The following is a 12,635-nucleotide window of genomic DNA, read 5'->3' on the forward strand; positions in this document are numbered from 1 at the left end:
TTAGGTTAGGTTAGGCTAGGTTAGGCTAGGTTTAAATTGTGCCACGTGAACAGGCAAGCCTCTATAGCTCAGTGGCAGAGCACTGGTCTTGTAAACCAGGGGTCGAGAGTTCAATCCTCTCTGGAGGCAGTTAATTTTGTAAAATCACTCACTGGAAAAACAAATTTTTTTTTAGGTGTTTGATGCTTTTACACAGTAAGGCTGAAAAAAAAACTTAAGAAACAATTTTTCTTATTCGCACAACTGCCAGCACAACAGGCAGTTTGGCCGAGTGGTCTAAGGCGCTGGTTTTAGGCACCAGTCCGCAAGGGCGTGGGTTCGAATCCCACAGCTGTCAAAAATTTATTTTAGTAATAACTCGGTTACTATGAATTACAATTACAATTTAGTATCCTTCTGCCTTTCTAGATCAGATAAGATTCATCATTCTTGAGTGTACATACATAAACAATGAAATCAAAAGTTTCAAAGATTTTTACAAAACACATTGGAGGATTTTTCATGGCATAATTTAAATCACAAATCTTTATACATTTATATGGTTATTCAGTCAATTTTATCGAATTTGTTATTAACTTGATAGATTTAAAACAGTAGTAAAAAGAAAATACCAATCTATCTATATTCTTTAACAAACTTTTTTCCTTGATTGATTGTTGGTTAGTAAAGCATAGTTACAAAAAATTTTTGAAATCGAACCACAGTACCTGTATTTGATATTATGAGGTACTGCTAGAGAATATTTTAGTATTTTGGTAAGATAAAATGCTTTGATTAAGTAAAAAAAAATTTATTTTTGCTCTTTTCGTGGAAGACCCTGCCAGGTTTAAGGGTTGAAAAAGTGCTTGCTCTAGGTGAGGCTCGAACTCACAACCCCGGCATAACTTGTTGTACTGTCTATAAGTACCGTGCGCTAACCGATTGCGCCACTAGAGCAGCTTGCTTTCACTTTCCATATTTGCTACTACACTGCCTTCAAGAAACCTTGGAAGCACTGCAACCAAAACAACTTTTGCTAAAAAGATAATGTTACCCACGGCGAGACTCGAACTCGCAATCTTCGGTTTAGGAGACCGACGCCTTATCCATTAGGCCACGCAGGCTTGGTGTCACCCTGGCTGAAAAGTAAAAACTTAGAAATATCCAATTCTCTATCTTTTTTATCTCCTTTTTTTTTTGGATCGGGGATGTTGATATAATTACTTGGGGGTTCGACAAAATGTATTTTTCCGTTACCGGGAATCGAACCCGGGCCTGCTGGGTGAGAGCCAGCTATCCTAACCACTAGACCATAACGGAAGCTGGCGTAATTATACCCAAAATTAAACATGAAAAAAATTGCAATTCAACTGGTACATTGTGACAGAAATTGATATGATTGTTGACTGGAACCGTGGCGAGGTTCTGTAATCCTGCTACTGGGAGGTCAGAGTTTGGGATGGTTTGAGGCAGGGAACGCCTGGTTACCATTGAAACACGTTGAATTGGCGTCCGCACTAAGCCTGGCATCAACATGGCCACCTAGGGGGAGTCCTAGGTGATCAGGTTGCTTAATGAGGGGCGGATTGGGCCAGAGGGGAAACCCAGCAGCCAAGAGCTTCCGTGTCGGTCAGTAGTCGGACCGCGCTAATGAGTGTTCGGTGGTAATTAGCCCTACCAACATAAGTAAACCAATCTTTTTTTGTTTTTATATTTTAAGGCTCCATAGAATAATATTAAAAATAATGTAATGTTATTAGCTTGTATCAGCCTCCGTGGCGCAATCGGCTAGCGCGTTCGGCTGTTAACCGAAAGGTTGGTGGTTCGAGCCCACCCGGGGGCGACTTATTTTATAGCAATTTTCTTTAATAGCCAAACGAATCTTTAAAATTTTCGATCTCGGCAGGATTCGAACCTGCAATCTTCTGATCCGTAGTCAGACGCGTTATCCGTTGCGCCACGAGACCTGGCTTAACTTAATGACGTGGCTTTGTAGTTGCACATTTTATGTCTGTTTGTTATGTATCTTGGCTTGGTTTCTTAGTTGACAATGGTTCCTTAGTGTAGTGGTTATCACGTGTCCTTCACACGGACAAGGTCGCCGGTTCGATCCCGGCAGGAACCATTACATAAGGTTTTTTTTCTTTTCTTTTTATACAAAATTTTTTTTTACCCTTTGGAGTTTGGATCTGCATCAAGGTCCTATGGTGTAATGGTTAGCACTCTGGACTCTGAATCCAGCGATCCGAGTTCAAATCTCGGTAGGACCTAAACTTTTTAGAGTCATGTAAAAGTGATCTTTTTTCCATCTTGACCAAGATAAGCAACATCATTTTAACTAGCCGTGATAGCTCAGTTGGGAGAGCGTTAGACTGAAGATCTAAAGGTCCCCGGTTCGATCCCGGGTCGCGGCATTTTTGCAAATCTTTACCCTATGTATGTGTAGCCATGGATAGTAGTAATAAAAGGATCAAGGCACCACCGAGAGTCGAACTCGGGATCTCCTGTTTACGAGACAGGCGCTTTAACCAACTAAGCCATGGCGCCTGAATTACCCTATTGTCAGTATATCACGAAACAAATTCAAATATATTTTTAAAAACTGTTCCATTTAAAAAAAAATTCGCCCAACGTGGGGCTCGAACCCACGACCCTGAGATTAAGAGTCTCATGCTCTACCGACTGAGCTAGCCGGGCTATGTTGGCTGCCAGGGCTCTGCACTTTGTATGGTTGGTCTTTGCAATAGGTACACAAAAACTAACTACACGAATATCATGAGAGCAAGCCAGCAACGTTGGTTCAGTGGTAGAATGCTCGCCTGCCACGCGGGCGGCCCGGGTTCGATTCCCGGACGTTGCAGCAATCATTTTCTACAGTATCACAACTTTTTTGAGGCAATTTTTGAAAAAAGGATAAGCCTACGACACCAAGTATTCCCAGGCGGTCACCCATCCAAGTACTAACTTGGCCCAATGTTGCTTAACTTCAGTGATCGGACGAGAACTGGTGCTTTCAACATGGTATGGCCGTAGACATTAATTGTGTGGGGTTTAGTTAGGTTTGGGCTAGGATTGTTTGGGTCAAAATTCCAAAAATGTTAGGTCTACGACACCAAGTATTCCCAGGCGGTCACCCATCCAAGTACTAACTTGGCCCAATGTTGCTTAACTTCAGTGATCGGACGAGAACTGGTGCTTTCAACATGGTATGGCCGTAGACATTTGGCAAGGCATTTTCACATTATAATGTGGATATTACCATACCATCCTTCTGTATGGTTTGTTGCGTTGCGACCAGTGCTAACTCTTGGTAATCTTGTTATAACAAGTGACAGTTTGCATCTTGTAATTGTCTAAACTGACCAAGCTAAATTTGCTTGATTCACTTCACTAAGAGGTGTGTATAGATCCAGTGGTTGCAGTGTGAACTGTAATGCTATTTCTGTCAGAGCTGATGATAGCTCACTATCTACAATAGGAATGCATAACCTGTGAAGTAGCAAACATGTATATTATGTAGTCAATAATTTGGCCTCTAGGTGTCGCATTTGTTTCAATGGAAGACCTCCTACCGAAGGTTTCATCAACAAAGTATGTCACCAACTATTTGAAAAAGTATAAATATAGCATTTCTGAGGGGACACTTCAACTGAATCATGTTTTGTGTAAAGTCGTGGAGCTGGTCAGCAAAATATCTATAGTCTTTGTCACCCATACACTGAAATCGACTCTTTCCCTCATACTTACCTGGCGTGGAGGTTAACCATGATCACTAAGGTGGTTCCTCTAGGGTGAGGCTGTGCCATTGCACTCAGGCATGGCTGACCCCTACGATTACCCCAAATGTGGGTAACTCGAACGCACAATTTTTGGTAGTTGGGGACTGCGTTCGCGCATCCCCTAATAAATGCAGAACAGACAACAGAATTAGAATGTTTAACTTAACCATCTAGTTCAAATTTTACACACCAGGAATTGCTAAACTTTGTGTAGTTGGCCAGAAAAAGGCTTCTATCGAAGCCCAATTTAAAGTAAAGTCTTTGCTTTGAACTAGGCAGATTGACTATACTCTCTCTAACAATGATTAGGCAGCCTGCATGCCAATCTTTTGCCAGACAGTACCATAGTCAGGTTATGACTCTAAGGTAGTATACTGGAACTATTCTTTGGCATCGCTTCTCGGCCTTTTGGCTAAGATCAAAGTGTAGTATCTGTTCTTATCAGCTTAATATCTGATACGGGGACCATGTGTCCCCTTTGATATTAAACTCATTTTTGTTAGGGGATGAGGACTTGGAGCTTGCTCCAGCCTTATCACGGGTTGGCCTGGTATTGCAGTACCACCAGGATCGGCCCACTTGTCCCCACTTCTAAACTGGACCACTCAATACATTGTGTACAACCTGTATCAAGTTTGCACAAGTCAACAAGCATGCTGCCAAAAGCACAATGGCTCCACTTCCTTTATGTAGTTCAATGTTTTAATGCTAGGTGGTGCAAACCCCTAAAGTTGAATGTCATTTAATGGATAATTTTCTGCCTCAAGTTATTCTAGGGGCTTGTGTTTTTTTTGGTGAATAAGCTGAACTTTGACACAATCTCTACATGTCTTTGCTGACAACTACATTAGATTGGTCAATGGAACAAGCCTAACAGCTGCCAAGGATATGGAGCTATTTGTGTTGTTTGAGCATGTCCAGGATCTACCTACAGCACGAATAAATCTTTCGCCTTTTACTAAAGATTTCCGTGTAAGTGGATCATATTGGAATTACATCCAATTTATCTGAAGGCTTTCCATGAGAGAGCCCACTTAAAGAAACATATTACAACAGGCATGTAGGGACAGGATGTCAGGATGTGTTTACCACAAAATATATGACAAATGACAAATAGCCTACGGTAGGAATAACTAAAATTGCAGTTACCATTTGTCTAAACTGACCAAGCTATACTTGCTTGATTCACTTCACTAAAAGGTGTGTACAAGTGAACCAAGGATCACTCAGATATTGTCTTGCCGGGCTGAAGAAAGTCCTTACCTACTGCCAAAGTCTACTTACAGCAAGTCATATTCATCGTTCAGGTGTAAAGCTATATCAATCTGTATTTGGGTTATAAATTGACAGATTTCTGAATAATGATTTTCAGCAAGGGGTTGTGTTATACGAATAGCCAACGAGCATGCCAGCAACGTTGGTTCAGTGGTAGAATGCTCGCCTGCCACGCGGGCGGCCCGGGTTCGATTCCTGGACGTTGCAGCAATTATTTTCTACGTTAACACAACTTTTCTGTTTTCAGTGACAAGATAAGAAAGAAAGATGTAGAGTTTACGACACCAAGTATTCCCAGGCGGTCACCCATCCAAGTACTAACTTGGCCCAATGTTGCTTAACTTCAGTGATCGGACGAGAACTGGTGCTTTCAACATGGTATGGCCGTAGACATAAAGTTACAACATGATTTTCAAACTTGTGTGAGGTTTAGTCAGGTTTGGGCTAGGATTGGTTGGGTCAAAATTCCAAAAATATTGAGCCTACGACACCAAGTATTCCCAGGCGGTCACCCATCCAAGTACTAACTTGGCCCAATGTTGCTTAACTTCAGTGATCAGACGAGAACTGGTGCTTTCAACATAGTATGGCCGTAGACATTTACTCTAAGCAAAGGCTAACTTCTGGTTTATTAAATAACATTCTAATGCAACAAAAAGGTTTAAAGTTTTACTGGTTTAAATTTTCAGACTTTTGTTTTTCTTTGAGTGTTTATTTTTTTGTTTGGTGCTTGTGTAGTAGGGGGATAAATGATACTTGGAGATGCGGGGTATCGATCCCCGTACCTCTCGCATGCTAAGCGAGCGCTCTACCATCTGAGCTACATCCCCTTGGGTTTCACCTTATGTTCTCAGTGATTAGAAATTTCTCTTGGACAAGAAAGAAAAAGAGACAAATTTGAAATATGGATAAAATGTTAGAGCCTACGACACCAAGTATTCCCAGGCGGTCACCCATCCAAGTACTAACTTGGCCCAATGTTGCTTAACTGCAGTGATCGGACGAGAACTGGTGCTTTCAACATGGTATGGCCGTAGACATATATCAACGGAAAATGTGGCGTCAATTAAATGCAAAATGCATTACGAAGAGAAAATGTGGCGTGAAATGAATGCAAAACGTCCAACAGTACAGGAATCTACGGACAAGGAAGAAAAAGAGACAAATTTTGAAATATGGATAAAATGTTAAAGCCTACGACACCAAGTATTCCCAGGCGGTCACCCATCCAAGTACTAACTTGGCCCAATGTTGCTTAACTTCAGTGATCAGACGAGAACTGGTGCTTTCAACATGGTATGGCCGTATACATTTATCAAAGGAAAATGTGGCATAAACTAAATGGAAAATGCATTACCAAGAGAAATTACGTACAGGTATCTACGGTAAATGATTTTAAGTTCTTGATTGGTTTCAGTGATTAGTGGGTTCTCTTTAACCCTGAATAAAGAAGTTTGTGACTGACTAAGACAGACACTCAACCCGAGCGGACTCAAGGTGAGCGAACCATCAAAGCAGAGCTGATACACACCTCTTGTAGAAGTGAATCAAGCAATATTAGCTTGGTCGTTTTAGACAATGATGTAAAGTTACTTGGACAATCATATATTTTTGATATTTGTTAAAGGTCCGACCGGAAAAGTTAATTTTCATAAAATACAAGCACAAAGTAACTAAAATATTAATCCAAATAGGTATGTGTGATACTAAAAGATATCATTTTATCGAACAATAATAGTTGTCAACCCAAAACTCATGCCTTAACACGGAGAAAACAAAGCCTAACTGGGAACTAAATAGAGCTGCCATCTGGTGACAAAAACAGTAACTACACATTATATCATAGTGGTTGCATTGTATAAGGGCTTTAGGTGTAAAAAATGAACATAAGCAGTTGTCTGGTTTACATTTCTCAGACTTTGTTTTTTTTTTCTCAACTTATAAAAAAGGATGAAAAGATTTGCCTACGACACCAAGTATTCCCAGGCGGTCACCCATCCAAGTACTAACTTGGCCCAATGTTGCTTAACTTCAGTGATCGGACGAGAACTGGTGCTTTCAACATGGTATGGCCGTAGACATTTGACCATGGAAAATGTGACTTATACTAAATGCAAAATGCTACAATACAGGAAAATTATGGAGGGATGATTTATTCTATACAACTCAGGTTGCACTTAACCAAAAATAAACAGAGAGAAAACCAAGCCTACCATGAACTAAAATGCTGCTGCCATCTGGTGAGACAATTTTGTTACTGTAATTTTAGAATAGCATGATGCCCGGGTAGCTCAGTCGGTAGAGCGTTAGGCTTTTAACCTAACGGTCCAGGGTTCGAGCCCCTGCTCGGGCGCTCCCATCTTTTGTTCAAGTCTCCAATCAGTGTGATACGTACGTAGCGACTAGAAAATGGCTGATTTATAAGAATTCCTCGATAGTCTAGTGGTGAGGATCTCCGCCTGTCACGTGGAAGGCCCGGGTTCGATTCCCGGTCGGGGAGAGATAACTTTTTCAACCTTGTGAAATTTCTTTTTTTTACCATTAAATATTTCCGCCACTGCAAACTGTTCAATTTGGTAAAAGTATTATCTGGCCCGTAGGGGGATCGAACCCGTGACCTTCGCGTTATTAGCACGACGCTCTAACCAACTGAGCTAACGGGCCTGACTGACATGATGTGTATAAGTATAAGCACAATACAAAAACTACATACTTTTTTTCTTCTCTACTTGATTTTCTTTTTCTTGCCTTCCATAATGTTTTCTGTCAACAAATGCTACTATTTTCTTTTCTCTAACCAAGTCCCATTAGCGCAGAGGATAGCGCGTTGGACTTCTAATCCAAAGGTCCTGGGTTCGATCCCCAGATGGGATGCTAACATTGCATTTTGGCTAACCTTTTTGGCTTATCAAAACATGGGATTTCTTAATCCGTGAACACTTTATTAACAGTCAGGATGGCCGAGTGGTCTAAGGCGCCAGACTCAAGGACAACTTCCTTGCTCTCTGATAGAGAGTGGATGTGAGAATTCTGGTCCTCGATGAGGGCGTGGGTTCGAATCCCACTTCTGACAAAACTATTTTTTCACATTTTTTCAAAACACAACCAGGAGATGAAAAAATGTTTGCCTGCCCCCGGTGAGGCTCGAACTCACGGCCTTCAGATTATGAGACTGACGCGCTGCCTACTGCGCTACGGAGGCTTGTTGGCAATATAGGATTACTACACTTTTTAAATGTACAAAAATGTACTCCTAGGCAACACAGATGAAAATGCGTCAGCCGGGAATCGAACCCGGGTCAACTGCTTGGAAGGCAGCTATGCTCACCACTATACCACTGACGCTTATTGTACAGGACTATAATGTACTCAAAAGTGAAAACCACAAATACATTTTTGCCTAGTAACTAGCACACTTTAGTCAGGAGTTTAAAGAAAAAAATTATGGCAATAAAGCTGTCTATCTGATGTAACAAGTTTCCGTGGTGTAGCGGTTATCACATCTGCCTAACACGCAGAAGGTCTCCGGTTCGATCCCGGACGGAAACAGAATCCCACGTGGTCTAACGGCTAGGATATCTGGCTTTCACCCAGGAGGCCCGGGTTCAACTCCCGGCGTGGGAAGTCTTTTGACACGAGTGATGCAATATTTACTTTGTTGTTTTTGTGTTTGTTGTTGTTGTTGTTATGTATGCTTTGCAAGTAATCTAGCTTAATCTCTTTCACAGACGAGGTGGCCGAGTGGTTAAGGCGTTGGACTGCTAATCCAATGGGCTCTGCCCGCGTGGGTTCGAATCCCATCTTCGTCGCGAGAATTATTTTGTGGAGCTTTGCTAAATCAGTGCTTGTCAGTCGTGATTTCATGCGTTTTGCAATGAGTGCCGCATTGTGGCAACCTGTCAGGTTGGCCGAGTGGTCTAAGGCGTGAGATTTAAGCTCTCATAATCGTAAGATTGCGTGGGTTCGAACCCCACACCTGACAAAAGACTTATTTTAACACTATACCAGGAAGGCCATGTGAGTTGCAAGGTAACTTTCTGGTTTTGCAAAAAAAAAATGAATAAAACACTAGAAACTAACAAAATCTGTAATTCGCAGCCGGCAGGATTCGAACCTGCGCGGGGAAACCCCATTGGATTTCAAGTCCAACGCCTTAACCACTCGGCCACGACTGCTGGCTCTGGCAGACGGCCATCCATCAATCCAGGATCACAGCTGGAAGCAATCGGCAGGTAAATTGATGAATTACAGGTTGCTACTGACAGTTAACAGGGCACAAGCCAGGCTTGATGGTCTAGGCGGCATGATTCTCGCTTCGGGTGCGAGAGGTCCCGGGTTCAACTCCCGGTCAAGCCCATGGTTTTGCCTAATACTTTTGAAAATTGAAAAGAAAAAAAATTTGGAGTCGTCGGGATTTGAACCCGAGACCTTCTAAATGCGTATCAGACGCTCTACCAGCTGAGCTACGACCCCTGGTCTCCATCATAGGGGCCGGACGAAAGCAGCGCCTTTTTTCTATTGGTCGCTTGCATTGTATAGTGGATAGAAAAAAGGGAAAAAAAGACTTTCCTTTAGTTTTGCATGAATTCAAAGTTGCAGCAATTCAAACATCTGACTCTGTGGCGCAACGGTAGCGCGTCTGACTCCAGATCAGAAGGCTGCGTGTTCAAATCACGTCAGGGTCAACAGAATTGTTTTTTTGCAATTTGTGTAACAAATGCTGATCTTTATGGACAACTAAATTCTATTCTCAAATGTACTTGCTTCGGCAGTACATATACTAAAATTGGAACGATACAGAGAAGATTAGCATGGCCCCTGCGCAAGGATGACACGCATAATCGTGAAGCGTTCCACATTTTTGTGTCCGCATAACCCCATACAAATATTTTTTCACTAAAGTACTCATTTTGAACAACAGACAACTTCAAAGAAATAACAAAAATCATTGATAATTGGAGATGCCGGGGATCGAACCCGGGGCCTCATACATGCAAAGCATGCGCTCTACCACTGAGCTACATCCCCCTGTTGAATGCATGAGCTGACTAATACTCAAATGAATCTTTTAGCAATTTCAAAGTCTTTAACACAAGGTGCCAACCGCAATGGCTTAGGTTAGGTTAGGTTAGGCTAGGTTAGGCTAGGTTTAAATTGTGCCACGTGAACAGGCAAGCCTCTATAGCTCAGTGGCAGAGCACTGGTCTTGTAAACCAGGGGTCGAGAGTTCAATCCTCTCTGGAGGCAGTTAATTTTGTAAAATCACTCACTGGAAAAACAAATTTTTTTTTAGGTGTTTGATGCTTTTACACAGTAAGGCTGAAAAAAAAACTTAAGAAACAATTTTTCTTATTCGCACAACTGCCAGCACAACAGGCAGTTTGGCCGAGTGGTCTAAGGCGCTGGTTTTAGGCACCAGTCCGCAAGGGCGTGGGTTCGAATCCCACAGCTGTCAAAAATTTATTTTAGTAATAACTCGGTTACTATGAATTACAATTACAATTTAGTATCCTTCTGCCTTTCTAGATCAGATAAGATTCATCATTCTTGAGTGTACATACATAAACAATGAAATCAAAAGTTTCAAAGATTTTTACAAAACACATTGGAGGATTTTTCATGGCATAATTTAAATCACAAATCTTTATACATTTATATGGTTATTCAGTCAATTTTATCGAATTTGTTATTAACTTGATAGATTTAAAACAGTAGTAAAAAGAAAATACCAATCTATCTATATTCTTTAACAAACTTTTTTCCTTGATTGATTGTTGGTTAGTAAAGCATAGTTACAAAAAATTTTTGAAATCGAACCACAGTACCTGTATTTGATATTATGAGGTACTGCTAGAGAATATTTTAGTATTTTGGTAAGATAAAATGCTTTGATTAAGTAAAAAAAAATTTATTTTTGCTCTTTTCGTGGAAGACCCTGCCAGGTTTAAGGGTTGAAAAAGTGCTTGCTCTAGGTGAGGCTCGAACTCACAACCCCGGCATAACTTGTTGTACTGTCTATAAGTACCGTGCGCTAACCGATTGCGCCACTAGAGCAGCTTGCTTTCACTTTCCATATTTGCTACTACACTGCCTTCAAGAAACCTTGGAAGCACTGCAACCAAAACAACTTTTGCTAAAAAGATAATGTTACCCACGGCGAGACTCGAACTCGCAATCTTCGGTTTAGGAGACCGACGCCTTATCCATTAGGCCACGCAGGCTTGGTGTCACCCTGGCTGAAAAGTAAAAACTTAGAAATATCCAATTCTCTATCTTTTTTATCTCCTTTTTTTTTTGGATCGGGGATGTTGATATAATTACTTGGGGGTTCGACAAAATGTATTTTTCCGTTACCGGGAATCGAACCCGGGCCTGCTGGGTGAGAGCCAGCTATCCTAACCACTAGACCATAACGGAAGCTGGCGTAATTATACCCAAAATTAAACATGAAAAAAATTGCAATTCAACTGGTACATTGTGACAGAAATTGATATGATTGTTGACTGGAACCGTGGCGAGGTTCTGTAATCCTGCTACTGGGAGGTCAGAGTTTGGGATGGTTTGAGGCAGGGAACGCCTGGTTACCATTGAAACACGTTGAATTGGCGTCCGCACTAAGCCTGGCATCAACATGGCCACCTAGGGGGAGTCCTAGGTGATCAGGTTGCTTAATGAGGGGCGGATTGGGCCAGAGGGGAAACCCAGCAGCCAAGAGCTTCCGTGTCGGTCAGTAGTCGGACCGCGCTAATGAGTGTTCGGTGGTAATTAGCCCTACCAACATAAGTAAACCAATCTTTTTTTGTTTTTATATTTTAAGGCTCCATAGAATAATATTAAAAATAATGTAATGTTATTAGCTTGTATCAGCCTCCGTGGCGCAATCGGCTAGCGCGTTCGGCTGTTAACCGAAAGGTTGGTGGTTCGAGCCCACCCGGGGGCGACTTATTTTATAGCAATTTTCTTTAATAGCCAAACGAATCTTTAAAATTTTCGATCTCGGCAGGATTCGAACCTGCAATCTTCTGATCCGTAGTCAGACGCGTTATCCGTTGCGCCACGAGACCTGGCTTAACTTAATGACGTGGCTTTGTAGTTGCACATTTTATGTCTGTTTGTTATGTATCTTGGCTTGGTTTCTTAGTTGACAATGGTTCCTTAGTGTAGTGGTTATCACGTGTCCTTCACACGGACAAGGTCGCCGGTTCGATCCCGGCAGGAACCATTACATAAGGTTTTTTTTCTTTTCTTTTTATACAAAATTTTTTTTTACCCTTTGGAGTTTGGATCTGCATCAAGGTCCTATGGTGTAATGGTTAGCACTCTGGACTCTGAATCCAGCGATCCGAGTTCAAATCTCGGTAGGACCTAAACTTTTTAGAGTCATGTAAGCAACATCATTTTAACTAGCCGTGATAGCTCAGTTGGGAGAGCGTTAGACTGAAGATCTAAAGGTCCCCGGTTCGATCCCGGGTCGCGGCATTTTTGCAAATCTTTACCCTATGTATGTGTAGCCATGGATAGTAGTAATAAAAGGATCAAGGCACCACCGAGAGTCGAACTCGGGATCTCCTGTTTACGAGACAGGCGCTTTAACCAACTAAG

At 41.7% G+C, this 12,635-nt stretch overlaps 52 non-coding genes across 52 annotated transcripts in view; 27 read left to right on the plus strand and 25 right to left on the minus strand.

Annotated features, from left to right (window-relative positions):
• The first annotated feature begins 57 nt into the window (after nt 1-57).
• TRNAT-UGU (transfer RNA threonine (anticodon UGU)) lies at nt 58-129 on the plus strand. The gene has a single exon. It is a non-coding gene; the product is annotated as a tRNA-Thr (tRNA).
• A 128-nt stretch (nt 130-257) lies between these two features.
• Nucleotides 258-337, plus strand: TRNAL-UAG (transfer RNA leucine (anticodon UAG)). The gene has a single exon. It is a non-coding gene; the product is annotated as a tRNA-Leu (tRNA).
• A 509-nt stretch (nt 338-846) lies between these two features.
• TRNAI-UAU (transfer RNA isoleucine (anticodon UAU)) lies at nt 847-936 on the minus strand. The gene is given in 2 exon segments: nt 847-882; nt 899-936. It is a non-coding gene; the product is annotated as a tRNA-Ile (tRNA).
• Nucleotides 937-1,030: 94 nt separating this feature from the next.
• TRNAR-CCU (transfer RNA arginine (anticodon CCU)) lies at nt 1,031-1,103 on the minus strand. The gene has a single exon. It is a non-coding gene; the product is annotated as a tRNA-Arg (tRNA).
• A 124-nt stretch (nt 1,104-1,227) lies between these two features.
• On the minus strand, nt 1,228-1,299 carry TRNAE-CUC (transfer RNA glutamic acid (anticodon CUC)). Its single transcript has one exon. It is a non-coding gene; the product is annotated as a tRNA-Glu (tRNA).
• A 449-nt stretch (nt 1,300-1,748) lies between these two features.
• TRNAN-GUU (transfer RNA asparagine (anticodon GUU)) lies at nt 1,749-1,822 on the plus strand. The gene has a single exon. It is a non-coding gene; the product is annotated as a tRNA-Asn (tRNA).
• A 51-nt stretch (nt 1,823-1,873) lies between these two features.
• TRNAR-ACG (transfer RNA arginine (anticodon ACG)) lies at nt 1,874-1,946 on the minus strand. The gene has a single exon. It is a non-coding gene; the product is annotated as a tRNA-Arg (tRNA).
• An 85-nt stretch (nt 1,947-2,031) lies between these two features.
• TRNAV-CAC (transfer RNA valine (anticodon CAC)) lies at nt 2,032-2,104 on the plus strand. The gene has a single exon. It is a non-coding gene; the product is annotated as a tRNA-Val (tRNA).
• A 73-nt stretch (nt 2,105-2,177) lies between these two features.
• TRNAQ-CUG (transfer RNA glutamine (anticodon CUG)) lies at nt 2,178-2,249 on the plus strand. The gene has a single exon. It is a non-coding gene; the product is annotated as a tRNA-Gln (tRNA).
• A 71-nt stretch (nt 2,250-2,320) lies between these two features.
• Nucleotides 2,321-2,393, plus strand: TRNAF-GAA (transfer RNA phenylalanine (anticodon GAA)). Its single transcript has one exon. It is a non-coding gene; the product is annotated as a tRNA-Phe (tRNA).
• A 59-nt stretch (nt 2,394-2,452) lies between these two features.
• TRNAT-CGU (transfer RNA threonine (anticodon CGU)) lies at nt 2,453-2,526 on the minus strand. The gene has a single exon. It is a non-coding gene; the product is annotated as a tRNA-Thr (tRNA).
• Nucleotides 2,527-2,603: 77 nt separating this feature from the next.
• Nucleotides 2,604-2,676, minus strand: TRNAK-CUU (transfer RNA lysine (anticodon CUU)). The gene has a single exon. It is a non-coding gene; the product is annotated as a tRNA-Lys (tRNA).
• A 92-nt stretch (nt 2,677-2,768) lies between these two features.
• Nucleotides 2,769-2,839, plus strand: TRNAG-GCC (transfer RNA glycine (anticodon GCC)). The gene has a single exon. It is a non-coding gene; the product is annotated as a tRNA-Gly (tRNA).
• Nucleotides 2,840-2,895: 56 nt separating this feature from the next.
• On the minus strand, nt 2,896-3,014 carry LOC145307875 (5S ribosomal RNA). The gene has a single exon (XR_013875716.1). It is a non-coding gene; the product is annotated as a 5S ribosomal RNA (ribosomal RNA).
• A 66-nt stretch (nt 3,015-3,080) lies between these two features.
• On the minus strand, nt 3,081-3,199 carry LOC145307764 (5S ribosomal RNA). Its single transcript, XR_013875633.1, has one exon. It is a non-coding gene; the product is annotated as a 5S ribosomal RNA (ribosomal RNA).
• A 519-nt stretch (nt 3,200-3,718) lies between these two features.
• LOC145307890 (U1 spliceosomal RNA) lies at nt 3,719-3,883 on the plus strand. Its single transcript, XR_013875730.1, has one exon. It is a non-coding gene; the product is annotated as a U1 spliceosomal RNA (small nuclear RNA).
• Nucleotides 3,884-4,150: 267 nt separating this feature from the next.
• LOC145307970 (U2 spliceosomal RNA) lies at nt 4,151-4,342 on the plus strand. Its single transcript, XR_013875808.1, has one exon. It is a non-coding gene; the product is annotated as a U2 spliceosomal RNA (small nuclear RNA).
• Nucleotides 4,343-4,672: 330 nt separating this feature from the next.
• Nucleotides 4,673-4,790, plus strand: LOC145308064 (U5 spliceosomal RNA). The gene has a single exon (XR_013875897.1). It is a non-coding gene; the product is annotated as a U5 spliceosomal RNA (small nuclear RNA).
• Nucleotides 4,791-5,306: 516 nt separating this feature from the next.
• On the minus strand, nt 5,307-5,425 carry LOC145308482 (5S ribosomal RNA). The gene has a single exon (XR_013876311.1). It is a non-coding gene; the product is annotated as a 5S ribosomal RNA (ribosomal RNA).
• An 87-nt stretch (nt 5,426-5,512) lies between these two features.
• On the minus strand, nt 5,513-5,631 carry LOC145308611 (5S ribosomal RNA). The gene has a single exon (XR_013876434.1). It is a non-coding gene; the product is annotated as a 5S ribosomal RNA (ribosomal RNA).
• A 159-nt stretch (nt 5,632-5,790) lies between these two features.
• TRNAA-AGC (transfer RNA alanine (anticodon AGC)) lies at nt 5,791-5,863 on the minus strand. Its single transcript has one exon. It is a non-coding gene; the product is annotated as a tRNA-Ala (tRNA).
• Nucleotides 5,864-5,953: 90 nt separating this feature from the next.
• LOC145308396 (5S ribosomal RNA) lies at nt 5,954-6,072 on the minus strand. The gene has a single exon (XR_013876230.1). It is a non-coding gene; the product is annotated as a 5S ribosomal RNA (ribosomal RNA).
• A 152-nt stretch (nt 6,073-6,224) lies between these two features.
• On the minus strand, nt 6,225-6,343 carry LOC145308650 (5S ribosomal RNA). The gene has a single exon (XR_013876473.1). It is a non-coding gene; the product is annotated as a 5S ribosomal RNA (ribosomal RNA).
• A 651-nt stretch (nt 6,344-6,994) lies between these two features.
• LOC145308239 (5S ribosomal RNA) lies at nt 6,995-7,113 on the minus strand. Its single transcript, XR_013876082.1, has one exon. It is a non-coding gene; the product is annotated as a 5S ribosomal RNA (ribosomal RNA).
• A 200-nt stretch (nt 7,114-7,313) lies between these two features.
• TRNAK-UUU (transfer RNA lysine (anticodon UUU)) lies at nt 7,314-7,386 on the plus strand. The gene has a single exon. It is a non-coding gene; the product is annotated as a tRNA-Lys (tRNA).
• Nucleotides 7,387-7,461: 75 nt separating this feature from the next.
• On the plus strand, nt 7,462-7,533 carry TRNAD-GUC (transfer RNA aspartic acid (anticodon GUC)). The gene has a single exon. It is a non-coding gene; the product is annotated as a tRNA-Asp (tRNA).
• A 90-nt stretch (nt 7,534-7,623) lies between these two features.
• TRNAI-AAU (transfer RNA isoleucine (anticodon AAU)) lies at nt 7,624-7,697 on the minus strand. Its single transcript has one exon. It is a non-coding gene; the product is annotated as a tRNA-Ile (tRNA).
• Nucleotides 7,698-7,834: 137 nt separating this feature from the next.
• TRNAR-UCU (transfer RNA arginine (anticodon UCU)) lies at nt 7,835-7,907 on the plus strand. Its single transcript has one exon. It is a non-coding gene; the product is annotated as a tRNA-Arg (tRNA).
• Nucleotides 7,908-7,983: 76 nt separating this feature from the next.
• On the plus strand, nt 7,984-8,106 carry TRNAL-CAA (transfer RNA leucine (anticodon CAA)). Its single transcript has 2 exons — nt 7,984-8,021; nt 8,062-8,106. It is a non-coding gene; the product is annotated as a tRNA-Leu (tRNA).
• Nucleotides 8,107-8,162: 56 nt separating this feature from the next.
• TRNAM-CAU (transfer RNA methionine (anticodon CAU)) lies at nt 8,163-8,235 on the minus strand. The gene has a single exon. It is a non-coding gene; the product is annotated as a tRNA-Met (tRNA).
• A 71-nt stretch (nt 8,236-8,306) lies between these two features.
• Nucleotides 8,307-8,378, minus strand: TRNAG-UCC (transfer RNA glycine (anticodon UCC)). The gene has a single exon. It is a non-coding gene; the product is annotated as a tRNA-Gly (tRNA).
• Nucleotides 8,379-8,509: 131 nt separating this feature from the next.
• TRNAV-AAC (transfer RNA valine (anticodon AAC)) lies at nt 8,510-8,582 on the plus strand. The gene has a single exon. It is a non-coding gene; the product is annotated as a tRNA-Val (tRNA).
• Nucleotides 8,583-8,585: 3 nt separating this feature from the next.
• Nucleotides 8,586-8,657, plus strand: TRNAE-UUC (transfer RNA glutamic acid (anticodon UUC)). The gene has a single exon. It is a non-coding gene; the product is annotated as a tRNA-Glu (tRNA).
• Nucleotides 8,658-8,760: 103 nt separating this feature from the next.
• On the plus strand, nt 8,761-8,842 carry TRNAS-GCU (transfer RNA serine (anticodon GCU)). Its single transcript has one exon. It is a non-coding gene; the product is annotated as a tRNA-Ser (tRNA).
• Nucleotides 8,843-8,931: 89 nt separating this feature from the next.
• On the plus strand, nt 8,932-9,015 carry TRNAL-UAA (transfer RNA leucine (anticodon UAA)). Its single transcript has one exon. It is a non-coding gene; the product is annotated as a tRNA-Leu (tRNA).
• Nucleotides 9,016-9,126: 111 nt separating this feature from the next.
• Nucleotides 9,127-9,208, minus strand: TRNAS-UGA (transfer RNA serine (anticodon UGA)). Its single transcript has one exon. It is a non-coding gene; the product is annotated as a tRNA-Ser (tRNA).
• A 108-nt stretch (nt 9,209-9,316) lies between these two features.
• Nucleotides 9,317-9,389, plus strand: TRNAP-CGG (transfer RNA proline (anticodon CGG)). The gene has a single exon. It is a non-coding gene; the product is annotated as a tRNA-Pro (tRNA).
• Nucleotides 9,390-9,433: 44 nt separating this feature from the next.
• Nucleotides 9,434-9,506, minus strand: TRNAA-CGC (transfer RNA alanine (anticodon CGC)). Its single transcript has one exon. It is a non-coding gene; the product is annotated as a tRNA-Ala (tRNA).
• A 140-nt stretch (nt 9,507-9,646) lies between these two features.
• TRNAW-CCA (transfer RNA tryptophan (anticodon CCA)) lies at nt 9,647-9,718 on the plus strand. Its single transcript has one exon. It is a non-coding gene; the product is annotated as a tRNA-Trp (tRNA).
• A 71-nt stretch (nt 9,719-9,789) lies between these two features.
• Nucleotides 9,790-9,896, plus strand: LOC145308144 (U6 spliceosomal RNA). Its single transcript, XR_013875980.1, has one exon. It is a non-coding gene; the product is annotated as a U6 spliceosomal RNA (small nuclear RNA).
• Nucleotides 9,897-9,989: 93 nt separating this feature from the next.
• On the minus strand, nt 9,990-10,061 carry TRNAA-UGC (transfer RNA alanine (anticodon UGC)). The gene has a single exon. It is a non-coding gene; the product is annotated as a tRNA-Ala (tRNA).
• A 147-nt stretch (nt 10,062-10,208) lies between these two features.
• Nucleotides 10,209-10,280, plus strand: TRNAT-UGU (transfer RNA threonine (anticodon UGU)). Its single transcript has one exon. It is a non-coding gene; the product is annotated as a tRNA-Thr (tRNA).
• Nucleotides 10,281-10,408: 128 nt separating this feature from the next.
• TRNAL-UAG (transfer RNA leucine (anticodon UAG)) lies at nt 10,409-10,488 on the plus strand. Its single transcript has one exon. It is a non-coding gene; the product is annotated as a tRNA-Leu (tRNA).
• Nucleotides 10,489-10,997: 509 nt separating this feature from the next.
• Nucleotides 10,998-11,087, minus strand: TRNAI-UAU (transfer RNA isoleucine (anticodon UAU)). Its single transcript is given in 2 exon segments — nt 10,998-11,033; nt 11,050-11,087. It is a non-coding gene; the product is annotated as a tRNA-Ile (tRNA).
• Nucleotides 11,088-11,181: 94 nt separating this feature from the next.
• TRNAR-CCU (transfer RNA arginine (anticodon CCU)) lies at nt 11,182-11,254 on the minus strand. Its single transcript has one exon. It is a non-coding gene; the product is annotated as a tRNA-Arg (tRNA).
• Nucleotides 11,255-11,378: 124 nt separating this feature from the next.
• Nucleotides 11,379-11,450, minus strand: TRNAE-CUC (transfer RNA glutamic acid (anticodon CUC)). Its single transcript has one exon. It is a non-coding gene; the product is annotated as a tRNA-Glu (tRNA).
• Nucleotides 11,451-11,899: 449 nt separating this feature from the next.
• TRNAN-GUU (transfer RNA asparagine (anticodon GUU)) lies at nt 11,900-11,973 on the plus strand. The gene has a single exon. It is a non-coding gene; the product is annotated as a tRNA-Asn (tRNA).
• Nucleotides 11,974-12,024: 51 nt separating this feature from the next.
• TRNAR-ACG (transfer RNA arginine (anticodon ACG)) lies at nt 12,025-12,097 on the minus strand. The gene has a single exon. It is a non-coding gene; the product is annotated as a tRNA-Arg (tRNA).
• An 85-nt stretch (nt 12,098-12,182) lies between these two features.
• On the plus strand, nt 12,183-12,255 carry TRNAV-CAC (transfer RNA valine (anticodon CAC)). The gene has a single exon. It is a non-coding gene; the product is annotated as a tRNA-Val (tRNA).
• Nucleotides 12,256-12,328: 73 nt separating this feature from the next.
• On the plus strand, nt 12,329-12,400 carry TRNAQ-CUG (transfer RNA glutamine (anticodon CUG)). Its single transcript has one exon. It is a non-coding gene; the product is annotated as a tRNA-Gln (tRNA).
• A 39-nt stretch (nt 12,401-12,439) lies between these two features.
• On the plus strand, nt 12,440-12,512 carry TRNAF-GAA (transfer RNA phenylalanine (anticodon GAA)). Its single transcript has one exon. It is a non-coding gene; the product is annotated as a tRNA-Phe (tRNA).
• Nucleotides 12,513-12,571: 59 nt separating this feature from the next.
• Nucleotides 12,572-12,635, minus strand: part of TRNAT-CGU (transfer RNA threonine (anticodon CGU)) — a 74-nt gene continuing 10 nt past the window's right edge. The window contains exon 1 of the tRNA in view: nt 12,572-12,635. This exon is cut by the window's right edge and continues 10 nt beyond it. This is a non-coding gene — a tRNA (tRNA-Thr).

The sequence above is a fragment of the Acartia tonsa genome, chromosome 15 (genome assembly GCF_053477335.1).
Source record: "Acartia tonsa isolate MP-2025a chromosome 15, ASM5347733v1, whole genome shotgun sequence".
Classification (NCBI taxonomy): Eukaryota; Metazoa; Arthropoda; class Copepoda; order Calanoida; family Acartiidae; genus Acartia; species Acartia tonsa.